General features: G+C 41.2%; 1 long non-coding RNA gene across 1 annotated transcript; it reads left to right on the forward strand.

Annotated features, from left to right (window-relative positions):
- Nucleotides 1–1864: 1864 nt before the first annotated feature.
- Nucleotides 1865–13630, forward strand: LOC135661068 (uncharacterized). The gene is made up of 2 exons (XR_010507010.1): nt 1865–7334; nt 7411–13630. It is a non-coding gene; the product is annotated as an uncharacterized LOC135661068 (long non-coding RNA).
- Nucleotides 13631–21070: the final 7440 nt, after the last annotated feature.

Here is a 21070-nt window from a genome sequence, read left to right on the forward strand (position 1 = left end):
CCCCACTACACTGTATATGGGGCAGCCTCAATTCTATTACTTAGTGGATTTATGTTCGAGAGAGACATCTAAGTAGTTAGTTTATGTTCGAGAGAGAGAAAATCCGTAGTGCAAGGGAAGCCCACAAGAGAAGATGCTTGATCGGATCAGAAAGAAAGTCTAGTTGGGGCGCTAAGCAATAAACTAGTCCTGGTTGGGGCGCTAAGCAATAAACTAGTCCTGTTGCTTGTGCCTAAGTCTGACTGTTCAGTTGAAAGAGATATGAAAGTATGGTTTTCTCCGTTATCGAGTTGGAAACCGCCCAAAGAGAGTCATAATATAGGTGAAGAAAGTCATAGGTGTAAGGTAGGTGTAAGGTGGAACACTTTCAGTAGTGAGTAAGTAGTAAGGTGGAGCTAGTATATTTGTATTTGTAGTTGCCGTTCGCCTAAGTGTCTTTGTTTCGGTGTTGTGCTAACGGGTCAGATTCCAGAAAGTAGTCAAAGGTCTTACTCTCCCTACTGCTCGAAGTCAAGTATCAAGTTTCAAGCTTAAGGAACCGTAGAAAGAAACAAGCAAGTAGAGTATAGAACCGTGGTAAAGAAGAATAATAAGAAAATTCCATTCAAGTATAAGTAATAAATGTAAGTGGTGTTCTAGATTCAATACGAGTTCGGGTCGGGGCAGACTCCAATCTCAAGTAAGGTGCAATTCCAAGAGGAGAGTCAGAGTAACGCTTGTCAGCAGCAAACAATAAGGAAGTAAAGTAGTTTACTCAACAACTCTGAATGAGACCACTTTTCCTTTAGCCACTGACGCTGATGTGTTAATAGGAATTGTGGAATGGAATCTATCTCTCTATGAAGCAGAAGATCCGACTGTAGGAAAAGAAACCTACCCAACGCATTAAGTCTTGCCCGAACGCCAATTACTTAAGGGCTGGAAATCCATCGTATTCAACCGCACTAGCCTAAACGCAAGAATACTGTCTTATTTCTCTCTCTCCACGACACCGTGATTCATCAGTTCTATACTAGTATTCAGCAGTACAAGGAGCGGGCATAGGGATGAGAGGGAAGAGAATAGCTTTATGTGGGGAACTAATCCATAATGAAGACAGACCTCTCGAACTTCTTATACACTCTAAACGGCTTAAACTCGAAAGACAGAATATTTGATAGCGCTCCCAATAATGAATTAGTAAAAACGGAGTATTGCTTTCCGACATTATGGAATGTTGCTTGATGCAGTTTCAAGATATGAAGCCATAGAATGCCCAGTTCCTGTTCTGGACCTTAGTTGCCGTAGAGTTCCTGTAGCTCCTTCCCTTGTCGACTCGAGAGGTGATTCTGTTGTTGGTTCATCAATTCATGGTCCTGTTTCTTAGGGACAAGATAGTAGAAGATAGTATAAGACAAGTAAGTATTAGATAAGCGGGGTAGTAGCTAAGTAGAGCTCTTTCAAGCACCAAGTAACCAAGGTGAGTTTTATGCTCACTGTAAACTCCCTTAGCGCAGAAGCGTGAATCAACATCTATGGAATCTTTGTCGGAAGGTTAGACTTAATATGGATTGACTTTCCCGAGGCCTCCTTACGCCCTAGCTTTGATAGTGCTTCAATTCCTTCCTTAGGGCTAACGCTTACTTTCGCTGTTGCTTGTTTAGTAGTAGCTTGGTGGTTCAAAAACGAACTCTACTTGAAACTTATTAAGCATTAACAACTAAGTAGGGAGTAGGTAAGTCAACCTTGCTTTAATTGTGGAATCTATCTCGCATACATATAAGATATAATCCAAAGTAGTTCAGAATCTAGCTCTTACTCATATTACCAAAATCTTCTATACAAGACCCCTCCCCCCCTATCTATCAACTCCTGAGAAATCTTCTGCTCCATACATATTATTCTCGACGGATATTCCATTCATCTTTCTTGGGCCGAGTCTCTTGAAACCGATGTTTGAGGGCGAGATCTACTTGTTGAACCGCTGCTGCCGCTTAAGGCTGCTCTGTTATGAGCAAGTAAAGGCTCGTGGAGCGAGATATCCTCTCTTTCGCCGCCGAAATATAGTATTGAGTTGAACCATCAATCATTCGGAGCGTCAAGTGCAATTAGATCCATTTCCATTTCTTTTTAGGATCTATTAGTATCATATTTATGGTTGACTTGGAATAAAGGAAAAAATAGAGTCTCTAGGCTAGGCTCCGTTCAGAAAATACCAGATGGGGAATCAATGTAATGGACGATTACCACTAGTATCATAAACGATTCTTATCCGGATATTATATAGGAGTGATTTCAAACGTCCAACCAATAACCAATGGAATAGTCTTATGAATACATCGAATGGTTGGGGAAAGGCATTCAACGAATTGAAAAAGGAAGTGGTACTGAGAGCATTAGCCGCCCTATATGCTATATAGAATTCGGACAGATCTATTCCCGCAGTAGAACATAAACCTCAAAAGAAAGGAAAGTGCAAACTAAGGGATCTAAATCAGATGGATTCTCTCTATCTAGCTTTCATATTATAGAAGATTCTCTCTATCTAGCTTTCATATTATAGAATAAGAAGAGTTCATTCCATTGCGGAGCCGTATGCAACGCACAGAAGATGCCAGTGACGGTTGGTCCATTTCTTCTTGTTATTCATTTTTGACCTTACATTAGCCCAATCCTGCGAGATAGAGGAACCGTTCATTATGTTCTTATCTAAGAGATCAATATAATTAGGGTCATGATTCATAAACCAGCGCTTTTTCGTTTTTCTGAAGCACAAGCAAAGCTGGGGAATATCTCCTGGAAGTGGAAGAACTAGTGACGCGAAACCCTAACAAAGGTGGTTTATGTACACCCTTTTATGGGTTGTATCTGAAGACATGGAAAGGGATGTTGTTCTTATGTCAGCAACTGAAGCCCAAGCAAGCTCATGTAGCGGTCGAAAATGCAAATACTGGGGATTTCATGTAAATACATTTCAAAACCATAATGAGAATTTCCGGCATTTGTGGTATTGAATAGAAATACGGAATTCTTAAGCTCCAATCCAATCATAAGGTAAAGATCGATCTAAACCAACCCTGTCCTGTTATTAGAGAAATATATTAATAATCTCCATATATATGGACGACATGCCAACTATTCCACTTATTATTAGGAACGAACACAAGACAGCCTATAAGGAATGTGGAGAATTCTCCCGCTCTTACAAGATGTACTCCGCTTAGAATAACATTGACTAGGGTGTATGTGCGACTCGTTCAGATCATGAGTTCGAAACAAATGAGACAATTTGGACAGTGTCAATGACCGGTACCAATAAATAAGGGTCAATAGAAAAGATCCATCAAAAACGAATAGATTATGTATGGAATTTACCGGTACCAATGAATAGGGTCAATTGAAAAGATCTATCATCTCCATATCCATATTATGGTGAAAATCCAATCACCTAGATATTAGATGAAAAGCTATTACCCATTGGTAGAAAATGGTTATCCATGAAGCTATGGAACATGGTATTCTAAGAAGCAAAGAGATTATCTCCTATGTAGTTAGAAGCAAAGAGATTATCTCCTATATAGTTAGTTAAAAGAGCCGGACTATGAGGGTCTGCTACCTAGCCGAATTTCATGCCATCATTGTATAGATACATTTTCTTGTGAAAAGAGCTATTACTCAACACATATATATATGTGGGTAGAGCCAAAGAGTGTGAACTATACCATTTGATTAAATGAAAGAGGAGGCTCCGGTGTATAGAGAGGACAGGACCTCACCGTTTCAGAAGTAACCATAGAAAGGATGGAACCCCTATTCTTTAGAGTCTATCATTCCTATATTGATTATTTGCAGGTGAAATGCCTTATTAGCAGGTGAAATGCCTGATAGGCTTTCTTTGATTTGTTTACATTATTTCTCTTATCCATGTGTGAGATATATGTGTGAAGTTCATCCTCTTCCTTGGCGAGAACGCACACGCCTTCGTTCGATCTATTTCTTTATTTATCCATGAATCGTATGCTTGTAACAATAGCGAAAATATCCTATCATTTCCTATAATCGACCAGAGTTGTTGTGCGCCATAGAATAGATATAATATAACATAACTATACACACACACAAACAAACGAATTGTTTAAGATATGATATTTTGTGCCTCATTAATCTTCTTTACAGTCAGTTGTTACTAGATTCTATATTAGTCACACACTCTCTTTTATTCTATCTATTCTACAAGCAACGTATATTAAGCTAAGCGCGTTAGAGAAGGTTGCCCTTGACTATACCCTACTGCTGAACTTAGTCAAGCACCTTTACTATACTGAGTCCTTTCTTTACCTTTACTATACTGAGTCCTTTCTTTACCTTTACTATACTTCACTTCACTTAGTTAAGCTATCATTGATTATACGGAATCTCTGGTATCTCCTCTTCTCTTTCTTTATTAGCTATTCGAAGAGTTTCTTCTCTTTCTTTATTAGCTATTCGAAGAGTGGGAACATATGAATTATAGCCTAATTCAGGCTTTCAGCTCCTTTCCTTTCTTAGTAACCTCAGCAGTTGAGAATTCCGTCTTCAATTCTTTCTCTTTATATGATTCAACTTCCACTCGAACAGTTTCTCTATACGCCAACAAAGGTCAAGTTCACAAAAGACTACCTCTAAGGCCAGGCCAAGTTAACCAAAAAGAATAGGAGCATTGCGCTTGATAACCCCTGTGGGCCCACTAGATTTATGGGTTTAGGCTATCGTAAATGCCAAGACCCTTGAGTGACTATTACTATATAACAGAACAGCTGCACCTACATTCCAAAAGTGATGTTTTGAGAGCTGCTTGCTTCTAGGTGGCCGGAAAGTACACAGTATAAGACACAGATCCTCTTCTCTTCTTTGCGCTCTTCCTATAGTTGGTGCACCATGTTCCACTTTAGGCGTTAAGTTCAAGCCAAGTTCAAGGAATAGAATAGCGGCTGGGCAATTAAGCAGATAGGCACAATAAGTGGAGTAACTCGGATTCTATATGTAGGTAGGGATAGCTATCAATCTTAGACTTGCCGAGGTAGGCGCACGCACATATCATATATTCTTTTACTTGCCGGGGTGGGTGCACATATCATACATCTTTTTCTTTTGCAGCACTCTATTCCATTCATTTTGGATGCTTTAGAGAACTCGGGCAATAATGAAGCACTTGAGTATATATAGGGTTCGTACGCGAGTAAGATCAAATAACTAGCAATAGGCTCATAAATAAGGTCCAATCAAGTCTGTATGGAGCTCCTAGGCTTTCGATAAATCCAATCAATCCGGACTTCCAATATGGTTTTCAAGGGCTCGACTTACTGGTAAAGCTCTCTTCTTTCTCTAAGAGTAATGAGTAGAATCTAAAGAAATAGAGTAATGAGTAGAATCTAAAGAAATAGAGTAATATAGGTACCACGGAGCGGTAAAGGCGGGTATGAGACTTTCATAAATCAGACACGGATCTCATTCCATCTATCTTATCAAAATCTCACTAGGAAAAGAGGATAGAGTTATTCTAAACTTGGGTGGCTCCTACCTATTCATCTTATGCCCACGCTTGGGTTGGGTGGCTCCACCTATTCATCTTATGCCCACGCTTGATAATACCGTCTCAATCGTAATCATCCTTATCGCTATTATATATTTAAATGTATGCCTAATGAATGTTATATGTATGCCTAATGAATGTATAGAATTGAAAGATGTATGTATGTATGTATCCCTAATGTCTAGAGAATAGAATGATCCTCGTTGCACTTTTTCGCCTTAGTAAGTTCAATAGTTCATGGAATTTTCATTGGAATAGTGGCATGCATTCCCTCTTCCGCTCGTTACTTATGTGGGGTGTGGGATTTCTGAGTGTTCCTTCTTTCAGTCGATTCCTCTTGGAGTGAGTCTTCTTGCTTTGCTTACCCTCGCCTAAGGAGATAGCACCTACTCGATCAATCATCATACTAGATTCTATTATCATAGTCACAATCATCATACTAGATTCTATTATCATAGTCAATAGCTAAAGGGGTGGTATCATAGTCAATAGCTAAAGGGATAGTCGTAACGAAAATCCAACAACCTCCTTACTTTGTCTTAGACCAACGTTCATGGCATCGAGACAGTTCTAAGGACGAGACCTATACAACAACTATGAGGTGAGACAGCTTCTTCGTGATAAGTATTTGATGCTAATAAATGATTTGCTGATAATCTGAGTTTGCCTAGCATGGACTTGGAAGCACTAAGTAAGCACTGCATTCAGTCACTCCTAAGAAGAAAACTATGCTTAGCTGCATACCTTCTCTTAATTAGAATAACGCCGAACAGTGTTCAAATGCTAGTTTGATTTTCACCATATCCCTGACATGATCCTAACCTAAGTAATGAAAAGATCATATGTGAACTAGCAGCTTTTCCCTGAATCTCTTTCTCCGGAATCTGGCCTCGCCCCAAGGCAGCCCACGGAGCAGTAGGTTTTTCCTCATTCGATCTAAAACAGCAATGGCTTTTCTTCCTGGCATATGTACCACTATATAATATAGTCAAGGCCCCAGCTCCTCGCATTCCATTTTCCGTTCTTTCGCTTAGGCTGTTTTGAGTGAGAAGCGAAGTTCCGTTAGCAAGCCTGTGACTGCAGACTAGTCTACGCTCAGCGAACATTCCGACCTTGCCTCGATACTGACAGTTCAGTGGGCAGAGAGAGAAAGGCAAATAAGTAGTTCCGCTAGCTAAACTCACCTCAATACTAGACTTATTAGCTAATAACAAAGATGCTAAAGAAGAGAAGCTACATCCACTACCTTCACCCTGACAGGATAAGCGGATGAGCGTACCAAGGGACTTACTGACCAAAGCAGCTAACTAATGCGACTCCAGACAATCTACAACTCTGGATTCCTCGCAACAAACAAGCTACCAACAAGCAACATTGAGTATAGAATCAATATGGTATATATAATATGAAAACACTTCTATACTAACTATAGGTGTCGCGCTCACGTATGAGTTATTAGAGTTCGTTGCTTCTTTGTTGCGCTTACTGAGTTATTAGGAAACTGAAACCACCTTACTGCAGTAGCTGTAGTAGTAGCTGTAGGAATAGTGGCCAAATATACTTCATTCATTCGTCTTAGTAGTCTTAGTGATGTAGTATACCTTCGTTACCTTCCCTTAGTCCCATGCAGTAGTCGGATTACCTTCGTTACCTTCCCTTAGTCCCAACACAGCTGACATCAAGCATTCCTCTCTTAAGTAATCCCTTGAGGCGAGATAAGCCTAAGACCTGATAATGCGGCATCCACCCACCCGCTTTAAGGACCGAGCTACCCACATTGAAGGTGCTGAAAGTCTAACTATTAACAATAAATGATTTCGGCATCTACCGTAGCGCAGACCGAGCCACATTGAATGAAGGTGCTGAAAGTCTAACTATAACAATAAACGATTGAAAGATCTAGCTTGTCATTAGCCAACCCTTCTCTCTATCACTCCTTTGGAGGAAAGACCGGTATAATCATTCTCTAACGCGAGAAAGCAACTACTTGAACAAAGAAAGAAGGCAGGCAGCGAGGTTAAGGAATGCTATTAAGACTCGATTTAGCTACACCTTATAGAGCTCCATTAAGCCAAGCAAGAAGTCAATTGTGGTTATAGTAGCTAGCTCAATAGCGGATAGAGATGCAGCCTCAGAAGCCGAAGCAAGATCCGGTGAGGAAGCTGTGCGCAAGCAAGTACTAATATTCTACGGGTATTATTAAGGGTCTTCATGAAAGTATAGTTCCAGAATCCGCTGGTAAAGAATCCTTATATGTTTCCTCGGCGCGTAAGGGAGCTCGTTAAGTCTTTATTTAAGTTGAAGCATAGATCCAATTCAGAACTGGAAGTAGGGGTTGGGCAAAGGTCAAACAATACCCATCCATCTAATCTACCTCAGGCAACAAAGACATATGAAACTCGGGGTGAAAAGACAGATTCCACTCTTCCTCTAACTTACACTGGGGATTCAACTCTAAAGTCACTACTAACCAAGCAACTACGAAGGCCAAGTCGACAACAACACTAGTTTCTTTCGCAACGTCTTTCGAAAGGGCTCAAACCTTTTCTTATAGTTTCTAAGCACCAATACGGGCTCAAACCCTTTCTTATAGTTTCTAAGCACCAATACTAGACTTGACTCGAATTCCATACTCTCCGCTTAGTATTGCAGCCCGAACTCCCGTAAGTAAAGAATTAGATTGAGCTGATGCTGATGCATGACGTCTTGTTTACCTTGTCTCATTTCTATTTGACTCTCTTGCTCTTGCTGGGCATCTCATCTTTTCTCTCTTAGAACTCGTAAGTCAAACAGGAATCTTTCTTGCACCCGACGAAAACAGGACATTCTCTGGTCGACTTAGCGCTTGCAGCAGATTTCCTTTCTACAGCGACCTAAACTCATAAGTCAGAATGGAATGGAAGTGAAGAGCATCAGGTGGGTAAGTTATCTTCTTCTATAATACATACATAATGATTCTTTAGTCCTAATCTCGAGCGGCAGGGAGCTTAGAGACAAGCTACGTAGTTACCAAGTGCTGAGGCGTTCAGTTTAGCGAGGAAAAAGGGATGCAGTGTGTGGTTAGGTTTACTCATATCTATCTTGCTTGGTGGGGGCGCTATCAAATACTCTTTCTTTCCTTCGAGTGGAGTTCACGAAAACAGTACTTATTCTGTGTCCTGCAGCTTTATTCCATATTAGGAACTACGGAACGCGCTAGATTCAATTAGTTCTCTGTCTTCTCGTAAAGAAACAAGTAAATAAACTCCTTCCCTTTGATTTGGAATTGAACCGCTCGTCGACAACACTGGCACCAAAGGAGACTCCACCTTAGTACACCGCTTGCATTGACTTTCCGCTTGCTTCATCTCTCGTTGACTTAACTCGCACCGCTACTGCACCCAAAACTATTACTACAACTCGCTACCGCACCCCAACCAAAAAGTATTACTACTTGCTTCTGTCGCCTGCATCCTCACTGACACTTCACTTTAATGCATTGATTGGACCACTACAAGGGGCTGAATAAGGCCAGCAACTACTCATTAAGTAATTAAGGGAAAGCACTACTCGGCACAGATATAATTCCTGAGCTGGGCGCATTTCTTTAGTTAGGTACAGAAAGATGGATATTAGAATTAATAGCAGTAAGGTTACTTACTTACATAAGTTGTTGTGCACATTCTTTGATTTCGTCTTGTGCCCTAGAGAGAGAGATAGTTTGAAAGTGAGATTCTTTCTATTGTGCTATTGGAGTTGCAGGGTGCGTTGAGCCAGCAGTAACCAGTGAAGGAAGCAATGCTGTTTAGAGTAAGGGAAGTGAATCAATTGTATACTTTGTCGTTCAATTCCATTCTTCAGTGTTTGGGAGTGGCGTAAACAAAAACAAGTGAACAAGCCCTATAAGCGTTTATTGGAGCGGGTCGGGTGCTGTTGTTGCGCTAACTTAGAAGCGGGTAGGTGCTTTAGAGAGTTCCAGAACCCTAAGTGCATTAGTTTCGGTGTTTAGTGATGAAGTGACTTTCTTTCTATATAAGGAATGGGTTAATTCAATTATAAGGAATGGGTTAATTCCATTCAATTAAAGGGGGGCACACAGGCAGGCCCAGACTCAGTTAGAGTTTCGTTCGGGTCGATAACACCTCTGCTCTGGCCACTTAGCGGTTAAGTATCAAGTGTAATCTATGATTGAATCAGAGGCTCAAGTTCGCGCTAAAGGAATCTCAGCAGCAATCGAAGTTCGAGTGTAGTAATAGAGATAAGATGCTAGAGATGAATAAAGATCTGATGCCGGATCGGAAGAAGTCGACGTAACGGTTAAGTATAAGTAGGCTTTAGCTCAAAGTTGTATAAGGTGTTGTCCCCCTGTAGCTGGTGGAGTTCCATAAACCGAATCAAAAGATTCCATTACAGTTTGACTCGGCACAAGAGAAGAAGGAGATTCAATTAATTCTTAGGACAGTTAAGAGTCGGAGTTCAGGTATCCGTTTAGGGCCGTGTATCGGTTCCATTGGCTTTCCGTTCTTGTTAAGTAAACCAGATCAGTAGATGAAGCAGGAGTAGGAGCAGTTGCCGAATCCAAATCAATATATAAAGCAGTGCGCAAGAGAAGCATAATCCGCAGGAGCTAGATCTGTTGAGTGAGGAACTGAAATAGACCCATCGCCAGCACAAAGAGACTATCCTGCTCCAGCTGATGATAAAGAGAAAGATCCTGCATCTCAAACTACACTTTCTGTCCCAAACTACACTTCATCACTTGCTTCAACACGAGCTATTAACGAGTCCAGTTTTCATTGATGGTTTCCATTCTTATAGTTATTAGTTCAATTCTAACTTATGAGAGATGGAGCACAGGGGTGTTTACTTATATCTATTAAACAGAGCGGGTAACAATCACATACCTATCGGGGAACTCACATTCTTCCGTTTCTTCCCTTTCCATTAAAAGCTTTCAACTGGTTCTGCTTCTTGTTTACTTGCTTCTAAAGCTACCCCAAGCCCAAGAGATTCTCGACTGGAATTTCATTGATCCGCTTCAGATCTTGTCGATGTCGACTTAGAGCCAACAACAGAACAAGTAGACCTAATTCACCCTGCTTCTTTATAAGATGAAACTAGAACAGCCGAATCTCTATCTTTTAAATAGAACATAGGAGAACATAGGAATTGCCCCAACGTTAGCTGAACCTTTCGATCGCCTTGTAAAGTCAACAAAGAATTCATTTCCATCCATTGTCTCGAGGTCAAAGTATACAGTTTCAAGTCCGACAAGTAGACAAGCCGACAAGCAGACGCCAAGTCACTACTAGACAATGAGCAAGTCCTAATTCCGTAGAGTTCTCAAAAGTCCTGTGTGTGTTCTAGCGTCAGTGAGTTACCTGATTCAATGTTCTCTTTTTTGCTTCAGCTAGAGCTAGATGAATTTCCGTAAGTATTTGTTGAGTTAAGAGCAAGTCCGTATTTTGGCGATCAAGCTAATAAGTCGGAGTTGTAGAATAAACAAGATTAGAAGCATAAGATAGAATAAGAGAAGAGTCGGTTATTTACTGAAATCTATTGTTAGTAGTTGCGGGGCCTTGATTCTTATATTTGTAGGTGGAAGAGACCAACTCAAGTCCCAAGAGCGAAAGAGCCAGTTAGTAGTTTTCGTTTGGTAAGTTGTGGGGGAAGAGTTAGAACCGGGCAGGTAAGATTAGTTGGCCATTAGGTAAGGCTAAAAGAAAGGAATCTAGTCCTGATAGTGACAAGTCAAGAATGCCTATAAAGAGTGCCAGATTAATCAAAAGGAAAAGCAGACTTTAAGAAGGAGTGGACTAGTGCAAGGGTAAAGGTCGAAGCTACTACTACAGAGCGAAAGACGGGAGCGGTAGTTTGGTAGTTATGAGTTTTCTTCCTTAAGACAGGAGGAATGGGGGTTTATTTGATATTAGTGCCCCAAGAGGTAAGTTCGGGAGTTATGAGCTACAGGCTACTAGTTTCAATAAATACTGTAGTCAAGGAATGACAGACGACTTCTTTGTTTAGGTCCTCTGCTTTAGTTTAGTGCCTTAGCTTAGGGTTTCTACTTTGGAGTGGATATTCTCACTTAGCGCAAAAAAAGAGAGATTCTGACTTGAAAAAGAAATAGATTAGTCCTGTCCCTTGCATGCTTGCCTGTCTTCGGTGTTTTTTATTATTAGCAGTGGTGTTTGGGCTCAATTACTGTTTGAGAGCTACCGCCTTGTTAGTCGTAGGTGTATTCGAAGAGTTGTATGGTGCCCGTAAAGTAAGCCTATAAGTAAGTGCATCTAGTCATAGAATAATAGCGGATTGCCCCCAAAATAAGAGAATAATAGCGCTAATCATCAGAATGGGGCCGGGGAGCGAGAGATCGGACAACAACCAGTGCTTCTAAGACGGGGAAACTGCTGATAGAAAGAATCAAACAAAGAAATAGGACTCGCTCTCCGGGGCACTAAGCTGTCTCCCTTACACTCCTATTATTACTCCCTTGCTTGAAACCTAAATATCCGCCTACCAGAGAAGTAGTATATCTAACCTAGCTATCAAACTAGAATTCCCTTAAACCAATTCCTATGTGCTTGTACCAGAATTATTTGTCATTTACAAAATCTACCTCACCTCCGAACCAACCCTGCACACCTAACTTTGGATATGAGCCTGCCTATCTTACCTTCCATTCTTTATGGAACTACTAGATTCTTATTCCTCGTCAAAACTCTTAGGCCCTGAAGACCTGTTCCTGGCATTCCCGCTCTCTAAGTTGAAGTATGCCTCTGCCTATCTCAAGAACCTATCTATTGATTCCAACTAGAACCCCTGCCCTAGAGTCTTGTTAGTTCCCCTGAAACTCTTTAGTGAAAGTTAGGGTTGTACTCGTTAGCTACATTACCATTCTCTTGGTTTAGTATTCCATTGATTCCTTGCATTCTATATCTATGCTTCAAACTGACCTTGCTCGCTTTAATCCTCGAACAGCTTATTTGAATTCTTTAAATGCTACCTGAAAAGCCTTACTTGTATTAATTTGAGCCTGACCTGACTCCTCTTTATCCTAAGTAGAGGAACCTGACTCCTATTATTCTTCTTTATCTTATAGAGTACGGAATTCCGCTATTACCTTGAAGACTGGTCCCCGCGGCTACAGTATAAGAATGCCTACCCCAAACTCCAGTATTATATCCCTGCCTCTCCGCTTGCCACTGCTACTTCTTATACCTTAACTCAAAAGCGGTAATTCAGCGACAACTGAAAGGGCTGCTACCAATGCAAACAATACTCGAACTGGAAACTGGGAATACGCACATCGATAACAGGAATCGAACAAGTACAATAGAATGCATCTCCACGGGCGCATACTGCAGAGCGACTAACTACCTGCTATCAGATTGGAGCTACTCACTATGGGCCTGCTACTCTTAACTCGAATTCTCTTACTATACCTTATCTCGTTCTGTAAGCGAGCGATCATTAATAGTGACTCGGTGGGTAAGAAGTAGGAAATCCACTCATAAGTAGTCAATCCACCTAGAAGCCTATTTCTGGAAAGTATCAAATAAAGAATAGAACCGAACCCCTTGTATTAACTTAGTTCAGCTGACTTTAGATTGGATTTTGCTTATCTTATATCTTATAAATACACTGCAACATTGAATCTATCTCTCTTGTCGACAACTGAACTGGCCGCTCCCGCCAATAACCTCTCCTCTATTAAGCACCCATCTCTTTCTTCTCTTAAAAGGAAATATATAGTTACAGCTGATAGGGAAAGCTTACTCTTTGATCGACTAAGCCGAAAGACGGACGCATTTCCTAACCCTTACTGCTAACATCGGATATTCCTTCCATTCTTCCTTTCTTGGGATTAATCGATTATTCGCATTCAACCTGGAAACAATTCTTTTTACAACGGACGGAAGTCTTTATTATTTGCATTCCATTGCTTATCTTTGTGATTCCTTTGCTTATTGCCTAGGCAACAGTGAGTTTAGGCGAAGACACTTTGATTGGGCGAGTAATATATAGTTTGACACTTGCTTTCCGCTTAACCTCAAGCAGAAATGGATACGTACTTTTATACTTTACTTGGTGGACCTGCTTTAGACTCTTCTTCTATTTATTCCCTTGCTCTAATTGAATCTCTCTCGACTACTACTGGAATGGAATATCTCTCTGACTTACCCAGACTACCAAGTTGTTATATAACCCCATATCCAAAAAACTGGAATTGTAATACGCATTGTCATAAGCAGTAGCTTGTTCCCTTATCTTGTTCTCTTGTACTACTTGACCCAACGGAGCTTCCCTTTTGAACAGAAAGAACCACTTGCTCCGACAGGACAATCAGTAAGCCAACGCACAAGCACTTCTGGAGCACTACTTCTTGCTGCTTCCTTTTTCACGGCCGGTTCTCTCGTCGACCTTTTTACTTTAGTTCTTTCCCGCAACAACTAAAAGATGAAACTGTTCCTGCTCCACTGAAGGAACTTATTTGACTCTTTCTCTTTGGAGCACGAGACCTCACCCCATTATTTCTCTTTTTTGGATTCTCCTTATGCTGACTGCGAAGTTCTTTATCACTCTTCAATTCAACAAAGCCCCGGCGCTAACAACTGAGCTGCACCTCCTTGATTCTATATACGAATACGATGAAAGTGGAACAGGACGGAACATAAAGAGAGAGACTCGTTGCCAACTAAGAAACATTCTACTCAGAAATATCCACTAGAAGAATCGTTTGCTGCTGCGCCAACACCGTAAGTAAGGGTCAGTGAAATAAATGTTTTCGTTAAGAACTCGATAAGATACTGTATACGCGATCAAGAGTAGGAGTAATAGAGAAATAAAGAGCATAGGAATGAGAGACATCGTAGTCAGAATATAGTCGTTAGCGTAGGCAGCCTCAAGGTGGAGGAAGTTAGTTTGAATGACAAGGTAGCCTGTTTGCCAGCAGCTCTATTTTAGAAGGCAGCAGTCGATTCTTTTTTCACAAGCAAGTAAGGCTCCGGATCGTTAGTCATAGAATAGGAAAAGGGGATTTCAGGCTTCAAAGCGGCTGTGACAGCATTGGGAGCAGTAGTAAGGTTCTCGGTAGCACTAGTTTTCGTTTTCTATATTCCAGGGGGGAGTCAGGAGTTCCACTTGTCTAGTAGTAGCTTGTTGGCTCGCGTTAGCTAGTTTTGAGTTTCTATTAGTATGAAAGCAGTCAGTCAGCCAGCAGTTTAGTGTTGTAATAGCAGTAAGAAGTAAGTCGTTTGGTTACCTGTTGTAATAGCAGTAAGCAGTAAGGTTAATAATAAATGACATAATAGATATAGAGTCGAGATAGATATAAATGTATTACAATGAAATAATAGTGGTTGACTGAAAAACTCACATTAGCACAAGGAAGGGCGACTACAAATAAGAAATGAATTACTCTCAGGGCTATCTCTTTATAAGCTATTAATGCATTTGAAGGCCTGTTTCTAAGTAGAAATGATGGATAGATATGACATAATATGAGTTGACCATGGTGACATAATATGAGTTGACCATGGCTTAAACAACGCAAAAAAGAAGTATGCTCTTTCTTTCCTTTGCCCAACACCTCGAGAATGGCCTTTCTAGCGCCCGTGCTCGATAGACTCAATGAACTGAATTTCCTGTATCTGGGACCATAAGCAGGAGAAGTCAAGTCGACGAGAGAATCCGCATCCGCCCCCTCTCCCTTGGTTGTATATAAATTCTTTGTAATTATAGAATAAGTGTCCCAGTATTAAGAATCAGCTATAATAAGAGTTTCCCCTAGGTCGGACTGAGTGGCATCAGGAAAAGTGGAAGAATGATTTTTCTTTGTTGACCGGCGCTTACGGGAAGGAAAGGATAGAGTTCTGGCATAGAATCAATTATGGGCGTTGAAGCGGTCAGTACTTAACCAGGAGCAGGATCTGATAATAAGTAAGTAAGAAGAAGCTTTAGGCAATAAAAGAATATACATATAGATAGGATGAACTCAAGTCTCACTTTAAGCAAACATTTGGTAAAGTTCCTGATTCCAGTAAAGTTTAAGTTGCAAGGAGGTGATTCTGGAGGAAGAGGTTCTGTCTCAAGTCAGAGTAGCGTCGGTCTAGACTATAAGTTCCGATCTCGCCCAGTACCTGTAGTTATCTTTGAGCTTGCTCCGAGTTGAACAAGTAATGGCGATGGCGGAAGAGAATAAGAAGTGAAGCGGTAAAGGCGCAAGTCCAGAGTCGAAAGATAAGATAAAGAATAAGGGGGTTTGTTTTCTAGATAAGGTAATTATACAGAGGTCCATTATGCATAGGATTGATGTTCAGTATACATTGGATTGATGTTCAGAAGGATATAAATAAGGATCTGAGGAGAAAGGAAGTTGGTAGAATAGCCTGCCTCCGCTCTGCTTGGTCACTCAACATGTTGTCCAGACCAAGCTACGGGCCAAGCAACATAGTAAGGGCCAAGTCGACAAGTCACTCCAACTTCTGAGGCAGTAATAAGTAGTTCGTTAGTTAGAGTTATTCGCAAAGTAGTTCGTTAGTTAGAGTTATTCGCAAGTGCTGTGCCACTTATATATCTGCGTCATGGCGGTAGGGCTGCTCTCCCACTCCTCTTATTGAAATCAATTCCTATTGGGGTAACTAACAGCTCTTCTAATTCATTTGAACCTAATCACACACACTCTAGGCTATGCTCTTCACTGTACCCGAATCCCTTACGGACTTTCAAAGAACTAACTTTAGCACAAGTAAGTAAGCGAGTTCAAGTCTCAAGTCAGGGCCCTACTTATCTTATGATTAATGCTCATTGAGTATGGATCTTCTCGGTAATCAGAGTAAGAGAAAGCAGAATATTTGTTGCCAAAACCCCTTTCAAGCAAATAAGAAGACGGGAAAAGGGAAAAAAGGCTGTAAAGTTTGGGGTGGTATTTCCAAATTTCTATACAAAGTAAGACAAGGACTCTTGTTGTTCCGAATCAAACGGGGAAAAGCACTTTCCATTTATTGAAGCAACTGCTTCCCGGATACAGCTGATGCTTACACTGGGTCTTGCTATTACTACTTTGTAAACTACTGAATGGAATCTTTCTTGCGCTGAATAATCTCATTGAACCTCTTCTGACTTTGATTCTATAACTTCTATGCTCAATACTTCACTTTTCCAGATTTTCTTGTTTGTTGCGCTAACAGAGTAGAGCAGAGCTACTAGATACATATAATACTCCGAAAGCCACAGCGGCACCTTCACTGAACTGAACCCCGCTTTCCAAGCTATTCTCGTCGACAACATTCTAGAGCTTCTTCTCGAGACTCGAACAGACACATATAAATCAGGCAATTCGCCACGACAAGAAAGATCACCTCTATCTTAGACACCGCGCTACCCGCTGACTTGATGATTCCCTCTCACTTATTGACTGGAATCTACCGTGCCTAATTATAGAATGGAGTAAACTAACTCTCCCGTCCAGGACAACCTCTCGCGCCGTTGCTACTTGTTCTTTCGCTGCACCCCTCACTTGAAGAAGGAATTGAATGGAGTTGCACCACACAGCTTGAAGGGTACAAGGGCGATCCTTAAAGGCTCAAATGCATTATAGTACGTACAGTTTATGAGTGGAAATGAGTGGAATTAGCTATCATTTAAGTTGACCCTGCCTGACTTAAACGACTCTAACGTTTTCTGGGTTGACAGCCCCGAGTTAGTATAGTTGCTCACATAAGGTACCTCGGCGAAAGAATGGAATATGCACAACCCTAATATATAGAATCTAGATGAAAAGTAATAAAACACCAGCATAGATGAAAGAAAGTAATAAAACGAAACTAAGCTGCTTATCGATTAGTGAAAAAAAGCTCACGCTCTACTTCATTCCGAAATTATGTTACTTCTTGTTTGTCCTTGCTTGCTCTTGTACCGTTGCTTTTCCAGTTGTTTGCTTTTGTTCGAAGTCCCGCCCTTTCGCTAATGCGAGTTCTTTCAATTGAATCTAGCTACCCATATATAGAAGTAGGGTAAATTAGAAGTAGGGTAAATGACTTAGAAATAAGGTAATAAATGACTTCGAAATAAGGTCAATTACTCTCCATCCTCGAGCATAGGGTGAATTACTCTCCAGGACGGACATCTTCTAGCTTCAGTGGTTAGCGCAACTAAAGCATCAGCTTCAAGTTGTAGTGACTTGGCTAATAGTAGTTGATTGTCTCTTCCTTTTTAGTGGAATTCTTATGGCGCCCTTGCTCTAGTTTAGAAAGCAATAATCTCGGGCTTCAGAAAGAAGGCAATTATCTAAGTCAGGCTTGAACTTCATCTTTCTCGTCATTTAACCCGACCCGGGTAAACGAATATATAGAGGGAAACACTCATTCCCCTTATCGCCGGCTTGCAACAAATCATGAAATTGAAACAACTCCCGTTAGCACAAGGGCTTAGCTTCTGTAACTCTCCTTTCCTAACACTGCTAATGATCCTAGAACAGGAACTTGTCTACTTTGATCTCCAGCGGAACAAGAAGACCTTTTTGCTAACTTGAACCTAGGGAAACTCCTATTATGGCTAAATTGACCTAGAAACCCCCTAAAAGCTGTTCCAGTTCATTTATTCTTTCAAACCTAGCCCAGTAGAAGAGTCGTACTTCTCTTAGCCCGGACCTACAAACTAAGCCTATACTATATCTTATGCTTCTGCCCCGACCTATCCGTGAAGGGAACTTGAGACTCAACCTGGATACTTGACTGTGGAAGGTAGGATATACATGACAGTGGAAGGCAGTCAACTATCATAAGAATTCATTGATTCTGTCGAGCCTCTTTATATATCATATATCATACTACCGCTCTAGTTAGCGCAGAAGTTGTTGCTGACGGCACTGACGCACTTAGTCTTTCTTTATCTGAAGTCAACAACTCATTCATTTCCCTTTCCACAAGCACCCGATACTGAAGCTACGGATCCAATTGATTTCTCTCTCTAACTCGCATATCTCAAAAATGGATTTCTCTCTCTAACTCGCATATCTCATAGGAATGTAATCAAGCAGAAACTCCCAACGTACCGAGTCCACCAGTCATCTTTCTAGCAGGGCATATAAGGTATGAAAAGAATCTTGCATCGTAACAAAGAATGGAATCTATCGAGTCGAGCGCAGAAGCCTGAAAGGATCTTATTAAGGCAGAAGCATAAGAACGTCTTGCAGCTGACCTATGACTTGAATAACCGACAAGCCAATCACCGAACATCCTTGTTTGTGGTAAGAGCATCATAAGTAGGAAGGTAGCAAGTTGAGGTGTGAGTGGCTTTCAGCACCTGGTTCACGCGCCGCTAGTCTTCTTCCCACTGACCGCTACTATCAAAATAAGATAAGACGAACCACTACCAGTAGTCCTTCTTACAACTGATGGGGTTCAATAGTCAGATAAGACGAACCACTACCAGTAGTCCTTCTTACAACAGATGCGGTTCAATAGCAGCGGATTCTTTCTAAGCTGTCACAACCCAACCTCCCCCATAGCAGGAATCGATCGACTAGGCCTTGAGTCGGCCTCTCCCCTCACGATGGTTCTGCCTTTCTTAGGGAGAATTTTCATCGAAAGGAAATTAGTGCATCTTTGAATAGGTAGCCCGGTGAACCAGACAGGATGGAGGGACTTCCTACCAAAGGAAAGACCTTAACCATGACGTTGCTTTTCTTTTATCCTTGACTGGCCCTTGTTGCACTTACTTAATACTTCTGGTTACTTCACTCTTGCTTCACACCCGCTTTTTACCTATTAGTTCACGCCCCTACTGGTTTCTTATTAAGCGCCCGAATACCAACGGAATGTTAGCCTGAAAGTGACTTCCTAGCTGTATCTCATTAACAGAAGAATCCCCATTAGTTGACTTCCTGCTAGCAAATGGGAAAAGACCACTTCTTTGACTGTGGCCGACACCGGATAATACTATGGTCGTGAGGTCGTGTTCTCTGCTTGGGCTTTTTGTCAATGTTTTAGAAAGCCGAGAAAGACGCAAGTATACTTGGAAGCGGACGCCAAAACGCAGGCTCATGGTCGGGCTCGGGCTTCTCCCCACAGTAAACCTTGAACACTTGTTGCCTACGGGCAGTTTTAGGTGAGGAATTAGGGCCACGGAAAAGCTGTTTGGCCCATCCATGAATGCCCTGCCCCAGCTGAGATGTTGATCTCATCCTCCCTAATTCATCTGGTTTGTCATAAAGGTATGTGATTCGTGTCTCTTCGAAGGTTGGTTGTATTCAGTCAGTTGTTATTCCAGACTAGTTTGAGAACTCAGAAAGCTTAACTCCGCTTTTTTCTTTTGGAAGCCATAACCCAGCATATGAATTTACAAAAGACCCCATCATATAAAGGTTTACAGCACCGCTATGAGAAATCCCAGTCCGGGAAGCTTAAATCAATGGGGTGAAATTCCTTGACCTCCATCTAAGCCAGTACTTTCTTTTCCGGGGAACCGCTTGAATATAGAATTCTGTCTCCAACCAAATAGATCTCCTGGAATACATTACTAGCTTCTTGACTTCCCGCGGAGAAGATAAGATGATCGACATTGAGAAAACAAAGAAAAGGAATGATAGCTAAAATCGAGAAAAAAAGGCATTTCTCTTTCCGAGGTTACGCCTAAAGGCTTAGCTCAGGACCCTACTACTCGTCGTATTTGGTTTGGTATTACTACCGCGCATGACTTCTCGAGAGTTAAGTAATTCGAATATTTATTAGGAACATGTCTTCATCAGAACTGTTTTGCTTCTCATTTTGTGGGCAGTTAACCATAATCCTTCTCTTCTGTGCACGCACGTCCTACAATCTCTGGAATTAGCAGCTTGGCAAGGAATTGCATTTGTTTGTGAGTCATGGATACTAGACCCTTTACATGTAAGATCTATTGCTCATGCGGGATCCTCCTTTTGGTAAACCTGCTGTAAAAGCCCTTACTCTAGGGAGGTGCTACCGGTCCAGTGAGCTTGCTTATTCAGGTGTTTCTCAGTGGTAGGTAGTATAATAAAGGATTGCGCACTCTAACTCCAATAAAGATCTTGATACTAGAGCTTTCTTTTAGTTCTGGATACTGTCTTTCTAGAAGTTCTTGATACTGTCTTTTCTATTAGTTCTTGATGCTATATCCTGAATAGCATAGCGGGTTGGTTACACCTACAACCAAAGAAAGTAGAAACCAAGCGTGGTTAATAAATGCCCAATCTCGTCTAAATCATCATTTGTCAGGACGGACTTTTCAATGTAACTATCCACTGTTTCTTCCACTCCCAGCTTATTATGGCTTGTTTGCTTGTTGAGTAAGGAGTGAGGCACCTTCTTTCTATCAATTAGTGGTGGATTATAATATCTTTCTTTATTCTTTCTATCTATTAGTGTAGGATTATCATATCTTTCTTTATTACTTGAAACTCGGGAAAGACGTCGGGTGAAGGTCCATAAGAAAATGAGATGAAGGGCCCACGGAGCGGGTTGTAAATAAGGGTAGGGTATAGTTGTTGATGCCCACGGAGGGAGCGGGTTGTAAATA

This window comes from Musa acuminata, unplaced genomic scaffold, assembly GCF_036884655.1.
Source record: "Musa acuminata AAA Group cultivar baxijiao unplaced genomic scaffold, Cavendish_Baxijiao_AAA HiC_scaffold_515, whole genome shotgun sequence".
NCBI lineage: Eukaryota > Viridiplantae > Streptophyta > Magnoliopsida > Zingiberales > Musaceae > Musa > Musa acuminata.